The sequence below is a fragment of the Plectropomus leopardus genome, chromosome 8 (assembly GCF_026936395.1).
Source record: "Plectropomus leopardus strain MGB_pleo_1.0 chromosome 8, ASM2693639v1, whole genome shotgun sequence".
Taxonomy (NCBI): domain Eukaryota; kingdom Metazoa; phylum Chordata; class Actinopteri; order Perciformes; family Serranidae; genus Plectropomus; species Plectropomus leopardus.
This window is the reverse complement of record NC_142183.1, coordinates 14,982,985-14,998,619: the sequence shown is the minus strand read 5'-3', so window position 1 is coordinate 14,998,619 and position 15,635 is coordinate 14,982,985. Positions and strand designations below refer to the sequence as shown.

General features: G+C 43.7%; 1 protein-coding gene across 1 annotated transcript in view; it reads right to left on the bottom strand.

Moving 5' to 3' along the window:
• Positions 1-14,684, bottom strand: part of zic6 (zic family member 6) — a 66,918-nt gene extending 52,234 nt beyond the window's left edge. The window contains exons 1-2 of the transcript XR_015777235.1: positions 14,276-14,684; positions 6,518-6,576 (exon numbers count right to left, since the gene is read on the bottom strand). The gene's annotated coding sequence lies outside the window, so the exon portion shown is untranslated. The remainder of the gene's footprint in view (positions 1-6,517; positions 6,577-14,275) is intronic.
• Positions 14,685-15,635: the final 951 nt, after the last annotated feature.

The following is a 15,635-nucleotide window of genomic DNA, read 5'->3' as shown; positions in this document are numbered from 1 at the left end:
AAAGGAATGAAGGCCCAAACCACAAATATGAGACCCAGGTTTTAGAGCAACCTCCCATGTCATCTATCCAACATTACAATGTCCAGACAGTGTGCTGTTTGCTAACAGGTACTGACTGAGGCCTGTTGACAACAGTGTTACTCTTTTCTGTTGTGGACATGTTTCCACAATGCCCATTTGGTTTTTTTTAAAACAAGAAATGGCACAAAACTTTGGGATATTTTATTTATCGTCTTTATTTAATAATTAGCATGTTTTATTTTCTTACCTCTCCTTTAGACAGCACACAAACATGCTGTTTTAGATCCAGGAAGTGCCAAACAAGTGCCCGCCTATGTGGACTCCTTTTATGGAGGTGTTCCTGAGGGAGTGCACCAACTCTGCTAAAGGTGGAGGGGTGGTTGTGATGTATTTTGAGAAAATACCAGTTTCTGAGTTTTCTTTGTTTTAATTACAATTTTCAACATGTTTACTGTGATTTGTTGATTATTAAATTATAATATTTATATACTGAGAAACCAACAAAAAAATATATTTAGAAAATTCAACAGCAATGTCTCTGTCAAGAAATCATGACCCGCTTACTCAAGATAATCCACAGACCTTGTTGAGAGCAGTTTAATGTAGGAACTATTTTCTTTCTACCAAAGTACACACACCAACTGTATCACCACGCAGAAGGACGCGTGCATTTATTGCTACCTCATCTAACACCACTGAGCTGGGTAACATCACAGCTCAGTTGAGGGGGGCGCCATTAATGTTTCCATCTCCAGCTGACTGTGCTGTGATACGATGTGTGTATTATCTCTGGTAAATGGGTCATGATTTCTGGAAAGAAACATTGCTGTTTATTTTATTTGATTTTATTTCATTTTATTTTTTTTGTGCTTTTACGACCACAAGCTGAGTGCCTTCTATGTATTATATTCAAGACACATATACATCTCTACAGCTGATATGTCCCACACGCGGCAGCGGCTAAAACCATGTAGACTGATTAATAACACTACAGGTAAAAGGGAAAATATGTTTTTGATTTTGGGGTGAGCGGTCCCTTTAAAGGGTCTTTTCTTAATACTGTATTCTTTCTGTCATTCTCCTACTTGAAAAAGGAAGTATTGCAATGGTGGCCATTACTTTTTCTGTTTTGGCTCTTGAGCTATAGTTTAGGTAAAGTGGCAGCCTAACCAACAGTGTTAACCAATTGCTAGCATATTGCTAGCCAGACTAAACACGATTTCTGTAATATTTTAAGAAAATGAAAATAAAATAAGCTATGGAAAGGATTGAATCTTTTACAAGTCACTTCTTGAGTTGGCAGTGAATGCTAGTGTGGCTTTTCTTCCTGTAGCAGCTGGATGACAGTGATGCTGCTCTCTGATGACCTTAAATAGCTTATTGATTTTTGCAGAAGTAGAAATGGACAGACTGCTGGGGTTTTTTTTTTCGCTGCCCACCTCCTTTTGTGTTTTTTCTCTTCCAAGCCATTGGAACTATCAGGGTCAGATTTATTGTGATATAAAAATACTTGTTTAATCACTCTGCCTTCTGCCGAAAATAAAAACAAGAGCGTTCACACATAAACAACCCTTGCTATGGTGTGTGTCTGTTGTGTGTTTAAGGGCAGCTGTGGAGTTACTTATCCGAAAGGGTCAAAGGCATAATGGGTTATAATCTCCTTGCGGACAACCTTCTCATCCAACAACACTGCTACTTGTAACAAAGAGCTTGGCCTCGGCCCTCAACTGCTGCTTTTCCCCTCCTTGGCTTCCACCATCAGACCTTAGATGACTGGTCCATTGTCGTCCTGCCTATCGACTTGTTAGATGAATTAAAATTTCACATGTCAATTAAATGAGTGTTGCCCTGGTGATTAGCAGATCCCACTAATTGTCGCTCCCTCACTCCCTCCTCCTCTTTCCTCCACTTTTTTTGCCTCCTTCCCCTCCTCCTGCTCTCCTGCCATTTTCCACATGGAGGAGCAGGGAATGGGGCTTTGTGCCGTCGGGCCCGCTGCCCCATGTCAAAGATGGCTCCTCAGCCTCTTCCCCCAGCTGCGCTCCTCCTCCGAGACTCACACATCCCCTCTCTTAACTCTGGGTGTAAAGAAACGATGGACATAAAGGGTGTGTCTGTGTGTGTTTAGGGGGAACATATAGATCACACAAGCATGAAGAAGTCTATAGGGTTGAGTGGACATGCATTTCATCCTGTTTGGGGCCACAGCATCAGGACGCTAGATGGGATGCTTGGAAACATCCAGCGCTAAAATCCAAAGCACATCTCACAGACATGAGCACAGGGACACACACTCCCACACGTGCACCCTGGCAGATAATTACCCCAACAGCCTCCGGAGAGCAGAACGCCCATGAGGGCCCCATAACCGCTTTAGACAAGGGCCATGGCACACCCAAGAACCTCCTTCTTTGTCTATCTCCCAAGCCATGTGTTTGTTTTGCCTGACTTAGTGAACTTGATCTGTGGATCTTCACAGCATTGTGTCCCCGGTGCATCCAAGTGATGTTGAAAAATGTTTAATCAAATCATGGACGACTCTGAAAATGCAATATGCAAAGGCTGCCCCCTTAATATATGAGGATTTTTGAATTTATACCTCAGGTGTAACACTCTTGTGTTTTTAGACAAAAGAAAATCATATACCTTCACTTGTATTTATTGAGTAAGACCACAAATTAACACTACGCCAAAGTAGGTGTAAAAATATCTGTAAGGTATACCATGCAGTAATTGTTAGCTACTGTTTATAAAGAGTCTTACCAGCAAAAGTGAAAGCCAACCTCAGATTCACTATATTTACATTTGTTTTTTGGCACTGTGTCTGTTTATTTCATAGTTTGGATGCATGTTGCTTCAGTCTGGCACCTGGTTGGTACCTTTTTACAACCCATTTACCAGAAGAAAATGTTGCCATCCACCATTCCCTCCACCTCCCAGTGAGAAAAGTTGGCTTATATTACGTCAGTTTCGAAACACTGATGTTATACATATGAAATGTTCAAATGTAACATATTTGTGGTTTGCAGAAAGGTGCAATGCATACATTTTATGCTGGTGACTGGGCTGCATTTAAAAAGAGTCGCGCCTCACCTATGTGTTGGCCCCCCAGTACGTCCTGAGCACAGCAATATAAGAAGAAAATAAGAATAGACAGGCAAAGAGCGTGATCTCTGCCAATAAATACACTGCCACACACTTGATAGTATACTTGCATTGTACTTCTACTGAAAGTATACCTTTCAGTAGAAGTACGCATTAATATGCAATCCACTGTGCAACATTTTTCTTAAAAAGTTCACGCTAGTTAATGATATTTCCAGTCTTCACTGCTCACTCTTTGCTCAAAAAAACTCTTAAGGTCACGTTCAAGTACATGTTTGCTTCCAGCTTGGCTTACTCGAATTCTAGGCGTATAAAATCTTCATGAAATTATGGCATATTCAGTGAGTCACCCTTTTCATTTCCAACGTGAGTAGTTACTGCAGGTGTTGGATGAATGCATTGAAGTAAAAACTGGGCTATTTCCCACATGAACATCAATACACCCACACACATATGCCCTGCTCTGATCACTTTGACAAGTGTGTCATGTTGGCGCTGTCAGAGAACTCTACAATATTGGGATTTTCAAACCTTTGAAAGCAAGCAAGACAGAAAACTCTCCTCCAGTCTTAAGCAGGGCTCTAATCATCCCTCATCACAATTAAACACAGCGGACAGCAGCTCCAAACACTGGGTGACATCTTAAAACTGTGTGAATGGTCCCTACCCCCAGCAGCCCCCCTTCCCCATCACCTAATGTTCAACACTAACCAAGCATCACACAGACCTACATTCACAGCTACAATGGAAAACACTGCAGCAGGCCAGTGCAGCCCAGACGGTTTCGTTTGCACTTTATCAGACCATACAAAACAGCAACGCCTCATTGAGCCACAATTTGCTGCTAGTTTCCTACAAGAAGCAAAACAAAGAATGGGGCGGCCTGGCCTTCCTTTTTGTGCCAAAGCAGCGGACCAGAGAGAACACACACACACGCACACACACGGCCAGAGTGGAGGAAGTACAGACAGAGAGAGAAAAAAGTGAGAGAAGCAGAACAGCACACTCCAGAACACGTCTGTCACATCCTTCAAAGCATAACATGAGTAAGCCATGTAGCTGTACAGTCTTTAATCAGCCTCTAAAAGTAAAAACAGTGACATTGCACACCTGCAAAACAGTCAACAAACCCCGAAATTATTCTTATTAGTGCACAAAGTATGTGTAGAATATAATATAATACATGCACGTTTTCACTTAAATAAGTCACTTCTGCAACTTTGATTTCTACCATGGGCCATACAGCAGCTAAGAGAGAGAACAATGGCTTGTCCTCATGACTGGGTCACCGACATGGCAGCGTTTAAAAAAGCGCTTGGGTATAAAATACTTCTGTTGGGACAATCGCTCTCCTTTTCCCTCCCTCTGCTTCCCCCGTCTCAGTCCCTCTTCCTCTCTCGTTGTCTCTCTCACTCTTCCTCTCTAGTTTTACTACCATGATAATTCCTGAGTGAGTAAGCGAGTGTGTTTTGTGTGCGTGAGCCAGTCAGGGCTGAAGTCCTGTTTGTGCATTTGTGTAGTCATGCGAAAGCGCGTGTGAATGAGTGTGTTGCTCGTGGATGAGTGCTGCAGCAGCGAGTGTGCTGAGGGAGACAGAAGTCTGCAAAGCCAGAGGGGCTTACTTACAGTCAGGCTATCAAACAGGCAAAAAACCCACAGTTAGGAGTTCGGCTGTGTCTGCCCCTGCACACATACACAACACGAGCAAATTAAAAGAAACCCTGCAACCGCTGCAATTATCTTTGGAATGAGGGTAATGCAAATGACACAACAATGTCTGAAGGATAAAGGCTCCACATATCTAAATAAACAAAGGCAAAGAGTTGCTTTACAATGCATACATAAGACCAGATTCATTAGCATACAAACTGAGATCAAAAGGCTTTCTCAAGTTCAGTACATCATAGCCTTCTCCTCAAAGAATTCCTTATCAGAGTAAAGTCAAGTGCACCCCCCCACACACACATTACTTCCAACCACCACCAGCATTACAGTGTGATTTGAAACAGAGAACAACAGCCCCTCTGGAGAGAAAATTACGTCGCCATGACAACCCTGAAGAAGTTCAACAACTGACAAGACGGTGCAGATGAGGTGCTGATTGTGTCTTGGGTGTATAGCTACTTTTAAACTGCCTGTTCAAGGCGGGAATATCGCGCCATTATGTGGCCTCATCATTTTGTATATAACGTACCATCACGAAGTAAGAGAGTTGTCTCGCCTTAAAGGTGTAACGGGAGGTAGTAACTGCACCCACACCACGTCTGTGTCAACAGGACAGCCAGCAGGAGGGGATCATGGGCAGCACAGGTGTGAAGTTTTGATGACGCATTCTTCATGCGACCCGCCTCCGGTGATTTAAAAAGCATGTTTCAGCAGTTGGCAGCTAACTCAAAGAAGAAGAACAGCAGCTGTAAATAACTGCTAATTGAGAAAACAATAGCCCTTTTTACACAGAGATGGCAGTATAGAGTACCTACAAGGTCCCGTCACTATTGAGATTCGGGAGCTCCTTACCCTACGAGCAGTGGACGAGATCGGCCACAATATAACAGAGGCGGTAAATGTTTGTTATTGCTATGTTAAGCCGTTGTTGTTTAGAAAGTGCTGACAACTCGTATGTTATGTGTCACACGAGAGGCCCATGCAGTTGTGCTCAATGTCACCACAGTCATGCTTCTTTTGGTTATGCGATGCAATTTCAAAACACTCTCTGGAGCAGAATGATGCCGCTGTGGTTTGGTTCTGTGTAAATATGCAAAGGAGACAAAAAGTAGGGACTCCGAACGGCTCTATAGCGCGATCCGTGTGTAAAAAGGTCTTGGCGTCCCTTGCTCCGCCTTGCCCCACCCAAACCCTGCTATACCCGCTTCTAGCTGGCAGCTGTTGGTCCTGGTACAGTATGGGCGTGTTGTTTTGTCTGCCTGCGTGTAGATAAATAAATGATGAGAGCGTTGGATCTTTGGGACAGGGCTAGGCCGCTGGTCCATCCCACTGCAGCCTCTCTGTTCTGTCAGCAAGGCGAAAAAATGGTCCGAGATGACTGCTAATTGGAAGTGGCGAGGTGATCTGATGACACTGCAGGGATACTTTGGTTTGTCACAACGTGTAAAGGCCATCGCATTTCAAGGGTGGTTGCCTTCAAGGAGGAGTTAATCAATGCACAGCTTAACGCAGACGACTCAGGACAGAGCGCAGTTGCCGGTCTCGGGGTAACTGAGGTTAAAATCAGCAAGACATTTCAGGCAGACACTTACTTCCCCCGCTGACTTTGAAGCCACTACAACACAGGAACTGCACTTTTAGCAATACATCACACAAGAAACTGCACCAATACATTATGTCAACACTGTCATCAGAAGCAGACAAGCTCATGATGTTGGTATTTTACCTCAGCCATAACTGGATAGCAGACAGCACCACATCCTGCAGACAGCCGTGATAGAGAGCCTGTAAAAGAGAAGATAAAAATGCATAAGCTCGGAGCATCAATCATGGTCAGAAAAAAGTGATTCCATACGTAATCGATTTCCACGGTATCTTCACTCCCTACAGCACATATGATACTATTTCCCAACGACTTTCTTCACACTCACGAAGACATTTGATATGGGGCACAGGAAGATGGAGGAGGAAAAAAAAGATGTGTGTGTCTGGGTTGATGCCTGCGCCCAAACATGTCATACGTTCACATCTAATTCCCTTCTAAAGTAAAAAGCATCAAACGTAATATATCTCTGACTAAACTGCTCTCTTTTTCCTTTTTCACTTACGCTCTCCCTCTCTCGCTCGCACACATGCACATTAACAGCCACCCTTTACGGTGCGCTACAATGACTTGTAAAGTTGTGATTTACACTTGTGTACTAAAAACAGCTTGAGACAAACAAACACATTAAAATCACAAATGCTGAGGTCTTCAAAGTGTGCCAGCAGTTGGGCTAATTTATTGAGGCACCCTAAAGTATCAGTGAAGCAAAAAGTAGTTGTTAAAAGCTTGTGCACTAAACAGTTGTTGTTGTTTTTTCACATAAACTACAAGGAGAAATCTTAGCGTTAACTAGGCAACTTTTTTTCTACAACCATCTATCATACATGAAACCTGGCTCTCATGTTTATGCTCCCAGACCACCTTTGGTGCGTCCCTTGGTGAAATTAAGATCTTTAGAAACCAATTTACATTGTAAACACACCACGCAAATCTTGTTTACCATGTTGGGGGTCTGCAGGCATGGCGGTTGGTTGCAGGTCTGAGGATGCAGATCTGGGGAATCTCCCTGGACCACCACACAGACTCCAACACACACAGTACTCACCCTGCACCCACTGACTGCATGCCCCCCCTGGTGAGAGTGCCCACCTCCTGACCTCCTCCAACAGGGGGGTCAAAGGGAATTTAACACAAGGGTTCCACATTCCTCCAAGGTGATAATTGATGTAGCTGCTGGCAGGGGGTCACCAGGCGCAGCGTAAACAAGCAATGACTTTCTATACACCCCCCCATCACCACCACCACCCCATTCCCACCCTGCTAAACAGTATGCATGGCTGTGACCCGGGTAAATTATGCCTTCAAGCCTGGCGTGACAGCGTGTCACCCGTTACAGTGAGCTGCTTGGTGTCTGAGCACCCAGGTGTTTCAGTTAACTACAGCTTAACCATCAGCCAGACAAGCCACTTCACACATACTGACAAATAAAAGCTAGAGGCTAAAGGCTAGCTGCAGTAAATAGACTGTTAGCTGAATCCACTCAAAATAACAGCTCAGTAACAAAAAAAAATCTATGCAACCTAATCAGACTTCACTGTCTTTTCTAGTTTTGCAAACCTGGGAGCAGGTCAGGAGAGTGATGAATGGAGGCAGCGAAACAGTGAGGTCGACTTTGCGCCATCTTCCACTCGGGGTCTGTTTTCCTTCTTCCTCTCTGTTGCCCTCATCAAAATATCCCCAGACCAACATGTTACAGGAGCAGCTGACTTTTTTTTTTATTTTGCCAAGGGCATAGATTTAATTTCAACATTAGGGGGGAAACATATGAAGTGGGGGGTTGGTGGTCCTCTGCCAGTAAATTGTGAGCCTCAAACACTTTATATTCTGGATTCTGGTGACTTCTCATGCACCAAATTGTGCCGCTTTGGCATTCATTTACTTTATTTTGCTTTGAGGGAAGACAAATGCACGCTTCCCTGTGTCCTCCTCGAAATCTACACCTATGTTAGGAGCGATTCAGTAAAACCAAAGCCTGCTGCTGCAGATTTTTTCATTTCAAGTCACTCCAAAATAACACTGCTTTGGCAAAAAAAAATAAAAGACATCATAAAGGATAAAGCTGGTAATGTTCTATATTTTTTCTTATTTCTTAGTGTCCACAAATCTCATTAAAAATTATCTCTTTAACAAGGATTGTCTGAGCAGCCAAATCCTGATTTATCTTCTTCCTCTGTGTCATGGACTTCCCCTATTGCCCAAATCTATTAGAAGCATATCAGTGAGCCTCACCATTGCACTGCGTTACAAGCTCCATGATTAAGCTAATAACACACCAAGCAGCAGCAAAGTCAGCCTGCTGCAATAACTACATTTTTCTGCTGCTGGGAGCCGCATTCTTGTGTATCAGGAAAGAAGAAATTCTAGTAAAAGGTCAACAAGTCATGGCACACTGTTTATTGATTAGCAGCAGGTATTCTCTGGCTGCAATTCATAGCTACAGTTTAATCTATCCCTAATGTTTAGTTTGGCTGCACTTTACAGCAGAGTCAAACTGCCGCACCGCTCCACAGACATCTCATGACAGCTTGCTGCAGTCGACACTAGGTGCTTTTTTGGCATTAACCTGAACATGGACACTGCAGTTTATTGGGAGTCCCACACATGTCATCCTGCTGCTGTAAATACTGGCATGTGTACAAAATTCACAGCTGAAAATAGTCCCCCAAAAATGGAAAACTGTCTTTGCCATTCCAATTTTAAGATACACATCATCAGTAGGAATGAACCAACTTGAGACTAAGAGCCAAAGAGACGGACAGACACATTGTTTTAGGTTTTGGTCTTTTCCAGTTTTGGAATGTAACTAAGTACATTTACTCAAGTTCTGTGGTTAAGTATGAATTTGAGGTAATTTTTCTTTACTTGAGTATTTTCTTTTCATGCTACTTTATACTTTTTCTCCACTGCAGGTCAGTGGTAAATATAGTACTTTTTACTTCACTACATTTATCTGACAGTTATTGTACAAATTGTACAAAATATTTTTTCTTCCTTTTTTAATAATTATGAGTTTTTTTGTTTGTTTTTCTCTTTTTTTCTAGTAAGTTTTCAATAATAATTGGCATTGGTGGATATTTAAGTTTTTTTGAATATTGATTTGATTGTACCTATTCTCATATAAATCATATACTGGATGTGAAAAGACGTGAAACAAATATCTGTAGCCGCCCAAAGTTAAAAAAAAAAAAAACGAAAAAAAAAAACTGTTACCTGCAATGGATGGCAGCAATAAAGGTGGATTGATTTGGGGATTTAAGCATCATTCCTTGCATCTATGTGTGTGTATGTGTGTGTGTGTGTGTGTGTGTGTGTGTGTGTGTATGTGTGTGCATTGGGTAGTTTTACTTTCAATACTTTAAGTGCATTTTCCTGATTATTCCTGATTATTATTTTTACCATTTTCAATGCAGGACTTTTTCTTGTAACAGAGTATTTTCACAGGGTGGTATTAGCACTTTTACTTTAGTAAAGGACCTGAATACTTTGTCCACCACTGGTATAAAGAACATCAATGAAAATGGGTATTCAACATTAAGGAAAAATATTTGCAGCATTGCAGAAATTTCAAATACTTAAAAAGAGATGATGTGTGCACCGGTGTCTTGTGCATTTTTAGTGGTGGTTAGTTTAGATAGGGGAGGGCCTGGCAGTGCGGTTATTTCCTGGTCTCTACCCACATGTGGTTCCCCCCCAGCCACACACTAAGGCTTGGGGAGGTTATAAAAGCCGAGGGGGTGATTAAGAAGCAGGAATAATGGCCTCCACAAAACTAGGAATGTGTTTAACTGCTACAATGGCTCCGGAATCGTTCTAAAATCGGACTGCCGCCGTTAATATCAGGAATTATTCTGGTGCTCTTGAGCAGGGAACGTTACAGGGGTTTTAACATGATTTTCAGAGAGACTGGCCATGGGAAAACATGAGAAGCATAGGCAGGATGTACTGTAGATGTATGATTTATGTCTGAGGGTGACCCGGGAGGACTTAGGGTGGGTATATCTAGAGCTGTGCCGACCTACCCACCAGTTCTACATTGTTGGAGTTTGCTGGATCCTTCTAAATCCAGGATTAGAAAAGTCAAATATACAAACACCTCCACCTCTCATCTCTTTCTCACATACAGACACACCAAGAAGAGAGAGAGAGGCAGAGGGAGTTACCGTTGGCTGCTACCTGCCTGCTAAGCATGCCCAAACCCCACATCCCATCACTTTCCTCATTACTGGAGCTTCATGGCTTTTTAGGGCTCTGTGCTTTATCTGGGATTTCACATTTCCCAGCCTGCCACTTGACATGGCTCACCCAGCTGCCAGCAATCAAGTAGCAGAGGGCAGCAGTAGGGCTGGCTGAGTCTTCGGGCTGCACCTTGATTTGAGAATTGCACATCACAGCCACTGGCCTCGCTAAGCTTCGGTAATTACAGGCCACACATCCCATCATGCCTCCAACCCTATTTCTACCCCACATCATACACTGACCTAGCATAATGGGTGGAGGGGAAGGGGGGTGCATACAGGGAGATAGAGATGGTCACGGGTCAGGGGTGGATTCTAAGGATGTGGATCTGAGCCTCAAAAGGCATAAAGTGTGTGACAGTGTTGGAAAAAAAGGAGTCAGAATGTGCTCCATTAGACATCCATGCTGTCAATCTTAGATTTTTGCATGCATGAAACATGCTCGCGTGTTTTTCTGCGTGCATGTAAGCGTGTGCTCACATCTACAGTACACACATTGTATGTGTGTGTGTGTGCCTAATTGAGAGGTAAGCAAAAAGTTGCCTTTAAAGTTGCCAATAAATATCCTGCCAGTAATGTTAAACACCTGCCCGTAAAGCCCAGAGGAATGCTAAATGAAACCAAGTTGTAGAGCCTGTCTCCTCTCTGGGATCTCAAGTCAAGACAGCAGGATTTGTAATGGCTGTATCCAGGATTATTGAGTTCATGCAGAACAGCCAGGAAGTCAGAAAAAAAAACATGACATGGTCGGCAACACTGCTTTTCCTCTTTCTCAAACGGCCAGTGCAACGACTCATGTGCGTCCCCTTAACAGTACAGAAGAGTCCAGATTATTCTTAACGTAATAGCACTGAGGAATCAATGCTACAACTTTTGGCATCAAAAACATGTCAAAACACATCATGGCAGGATTTTTTTTCCGCCACCGCTCTCACAGCTGAGTGATCAAAGCTCCTCATGGAGTGTTGTATAATACTAGTGGACATATGGGTGTTTAAACAAAAAGTGTACCCAGTGTTCTTTGTGCAAATGTGAGCTAGATAAACTAAGACAGATGATTACCACAACTCAAAACATGCCCCCCTGATCTTCTCGCCCCAGTGTCACACACACATAAAACATCCCAGCCATTTAAGCACACATGCCTGTACACGCACAAAGATAACCGTGCACACACGCACAAATGCACATACAGTCACAATGATATAGTGTCAGGGCAGGAAGGGGCTCTCGCTGTGTTTGGGAGCCTCCAGGGGTGAAAGGGAGCATCTGACCCCAGAAGCCAGAGAAGCTGCCGTTTGGCCTCATCTCTGGTTTCGATTCCCCTCACTTGTGACGCCTTCCTCCCGCTGCACCTGTCGAGCGCCAATAGACCCCCTGCCCAGGCCCTTTCACCACAGAGAATATATGGCTCTGCTCCCTGGTCCAGTCTGGCTAATTGCTACTGGCCTCAAACTGGCCCCAAACGCCACAACGGGACAGGGCGTTTAGCTGCTGTTGCCACCCTGAGGGCCAGCTCAGCAGTCCTCCCTTTCTCTGGTGCCCCTCCATTCCTCAACAAGGGCCAGATAAGGCTGACCGAGCACAAGCGTTTACTTCCAGAGTCACAGGCTGCCCCATTCAACTCAGAGATTAAGCACTGCTGTCTACACGCAACCATGAATAATGAAGCTATCACTCCAGACAGGCAGGCAACAGCAGCGTGAGTTATACACACCAGTAATCTCATAGGCTGCTGCACACACGTGCAAAATGTATATAGTAGCAGCGCCACACTGTATAGCTCATGCATTATTTCGCATTGCAGAAGACTCACTTAGAGCTAATTAAACAACTTCAATGGCTTTGAGTTCAAGTACAAGATCTTCAACTTAGCTTTACTATCATCTCACAATGGGACAATTCATTGATGTGAAAAGCAGAGGGGCCCAGGTGCAAAGACGCGTTGTGTCACCCCACTACACGCTATTTTTGCACAAGTGCCTTTGAAAATTACTTCAAGTAACACTGTGCTGTATACTCACAGCCTGCACAGACAGATTTATTTGTTACTGTCCTTGCAGACAGCCGTCAGCACGGAAATGTAGCGTTGTTGTATTGTAAAATATCAACACAATATATCTGTGAAAATGTGTATTAACATATCTATGAATGTGTTAAAGTTTCATTTTAACTGTTAAAGTAAAGCTTGAAAATGTGAACAAAAAGGAGAAAGGAGACATTTGTCAGTAGTCTAGCAGTGATATAGAGTGCTGCAAGTGAAAATTTAATGTTAGGCCAAACAAACTACACCATCACATGACATCAGCATCACCACCAAAACAATGAGGCTGTAAAGCCGCGTTCGGTGTTCGGTGTTATGATGATCTGTAGTCTCATTTAGCCACTCGTTTGAAACCATCTTGTTTAAGACACATAAAATGTTTAATGTTGTGGAATAAAACAGGAAATTCTCTTCAGCTTGTGTTAAGACAGACCTCATTTAAGGCATCTAACCAAAAACCATTTATAAAAACCCATTGATTTTGATACAAGGGATCCAGGAGTACCTAAAATGTTAACTCATTTCTTGGTTTTAGGAGTCATTCTTGCACCACTCTATTAATATAACAGAGATAGATTACTCTAGTTGAAGATTTGTCTCTATATCATCGCAAATAATTATTATCAGTATGGCAAACTATAGCCTCTTCGCCTCACGTCAGGCTAAAGTCGTGGCAGTCAGGACAGCAAGTGGTAAAGTGATGGAAGTAATTTCCAGCTGTCCATCTTTCTTTGACAGGTATCTTTTTGTGATGAGACATCCAAGCTGGAATTATTAATCGAGACTTTAAAGTGTGCGATACACTCTTAAGGTGTAGTGTAAGTTTAGTGTAGTGCATGTACCGATAGAAATGTTCTATTTTTGTGCAGTGCATTGGATCATCGGATTAATAATATATCCCTGTATATATCACATGCATGTTAACTTTTTTATCTCTAAACAATTGTTATATAAAATTACAATTGAGTTTTAAACTCTTTTTATTCTAGTCTGTTATTATGGAACAAACCGTCCCTCATACAGCCTCTTCACAGCAGTAGGCTGTACCTGACGTGAGGGTGGATAATAGCAGACACCACGTGACTGCAGCACTTTCCGTCTGGACGCACGGCAGGGTCTGACAGAGCCTCCCTGGTGAGGACGACACACACACACGCACTGGACGGATAAAAATAGACGCCATTCATATTTTCAGATGACGCTTTACAAAGCTACACGATACACATCCAACTTGGTAAACTTTAGCACAACCGCTTGTCATAAACGGTAGTCTGTCATTGCAAATCATTCTTTAAACAATCTGTTTATTGTATCAAAATGCGCAAAAGCGCACAGAGCAGCCCCGCGCGGATTACACTCCTCCCTCTTGCACTTGCCATTCTAGTCAAAACAGTGTTTTCTGTTCCACCGCACCACACACACCTCAGCCCGTCTCACCAGAGCGACACCGACACAATTCATTCATTCACACAACAAGTCTGATCGCCTCTGCTCTGAACTGCGTCACCGGCTTCAGAGAGGGGCAAAGTATGGCACCATATCTGAACTTGCATGAATGAAAGTGACGGAATTACAGCACTCAGTCAGCAGGCGACTCACTCAGCCTCCAGTGCGTCTGTCTGTCTCGCCTGTGTGGCGCTCTCCTGCATCCTTCAGTGAGCATCACTTTGTGGAGCCGGTGCGAGCCATCCTCCTGCACAAACACCGGTCCTGGACATCCTAGACAGCCCGTCCTGCGACATATTTTTAGTTTGGACCCGTTGATGTCACTTCCTGCTTGGGTAATAGCCTGTACAAATGAGCACAAGGATGTGGAGGGGTGTTCGGGGAGCCGTTAGAGGGAAATTTCGAGGTCACGCGGCAGACGAGTTCACAAGGTCATGCAGAGGCGAGATTTCCGGAGGCAGACAAGAAGCGCGTTGGTCTTTAAAATGACAGCCATCATCCCATCTGGCTCATCCCAACTGTGCCCTATACTTTTATATAACCAGTCACATCCACATCATCCTACCCCCCTGTGATGCGCCGGCGAGTTTCATTTCCTGGTACGCTGTGCGCATTTACGGCCACGGTTATGCAACGATGAAGGCGGCATCGTCACTGTGGCTGTTTTGACTATGCATCACAGCCGGTGAGAATACGGTCAAGTACATATGGCTTTCTAAAAGCTGTAGTCCTGGGACACCTGTTGAAGTTATATTAAACTGATTTAAGACAGACTAATGTTGAGAAAGTCAAGTTTCCCGGTCTTATTCTGTTTAAAACCAGCTCAGGGCCTGTTAGAACTTATTACTGAGTTTAACCTTAAGACACTCCTTGCTTTAAAAAATCTGCATTTCCTTTGACACACATTCATAATAACCTGAAAGGGTCATAATGAGGACACAGTTTTCTGCTCTGGATGCCTGAGGAGGACTGATTGCTCTTGTCTGATGAGAGGTAGGCACACTGAGGTGATGTGCAGGATGGGTGATGGAAGCCGCTCTGAGAGTTGACTCCTGCTAAGAGCACTATCCTCTTCCCTCGCCGATGTCTCTCCTCTTTACCTTTGAACCCGGGCTCAGCAGCCCATCTCTGATCTACAGAGGCTCTCCTCTTACCCACGTCCCCTCGCAGGCCCCTGTGATAGATGACCATCAGCACGCCAATACTGCACAATATTTCAATTTCCTGCCCAGGAAGAGGAATTCAAGGGGTTGAGTGAAGTTCAGAGGCACAGTGTGGTGCCTCCAGCTCACAACCAGCCCCCAGCCTCGCACCGAAGACCCCAAGATCCAAACATTCAGCAGAGAACATTCCAGAAACCAGGTCCTCACTGTGTCAACAAAACAACCCCTGCTGCCATCGTCCTGTCTGACAGACAGCAGCGCACAGGACACTGACGGGAGACCCGACAACCCCTGAAAGTGCAACATGACAAAGAGAAGAGATAGTTTTATTAAAAAGCGAATATCCTGTG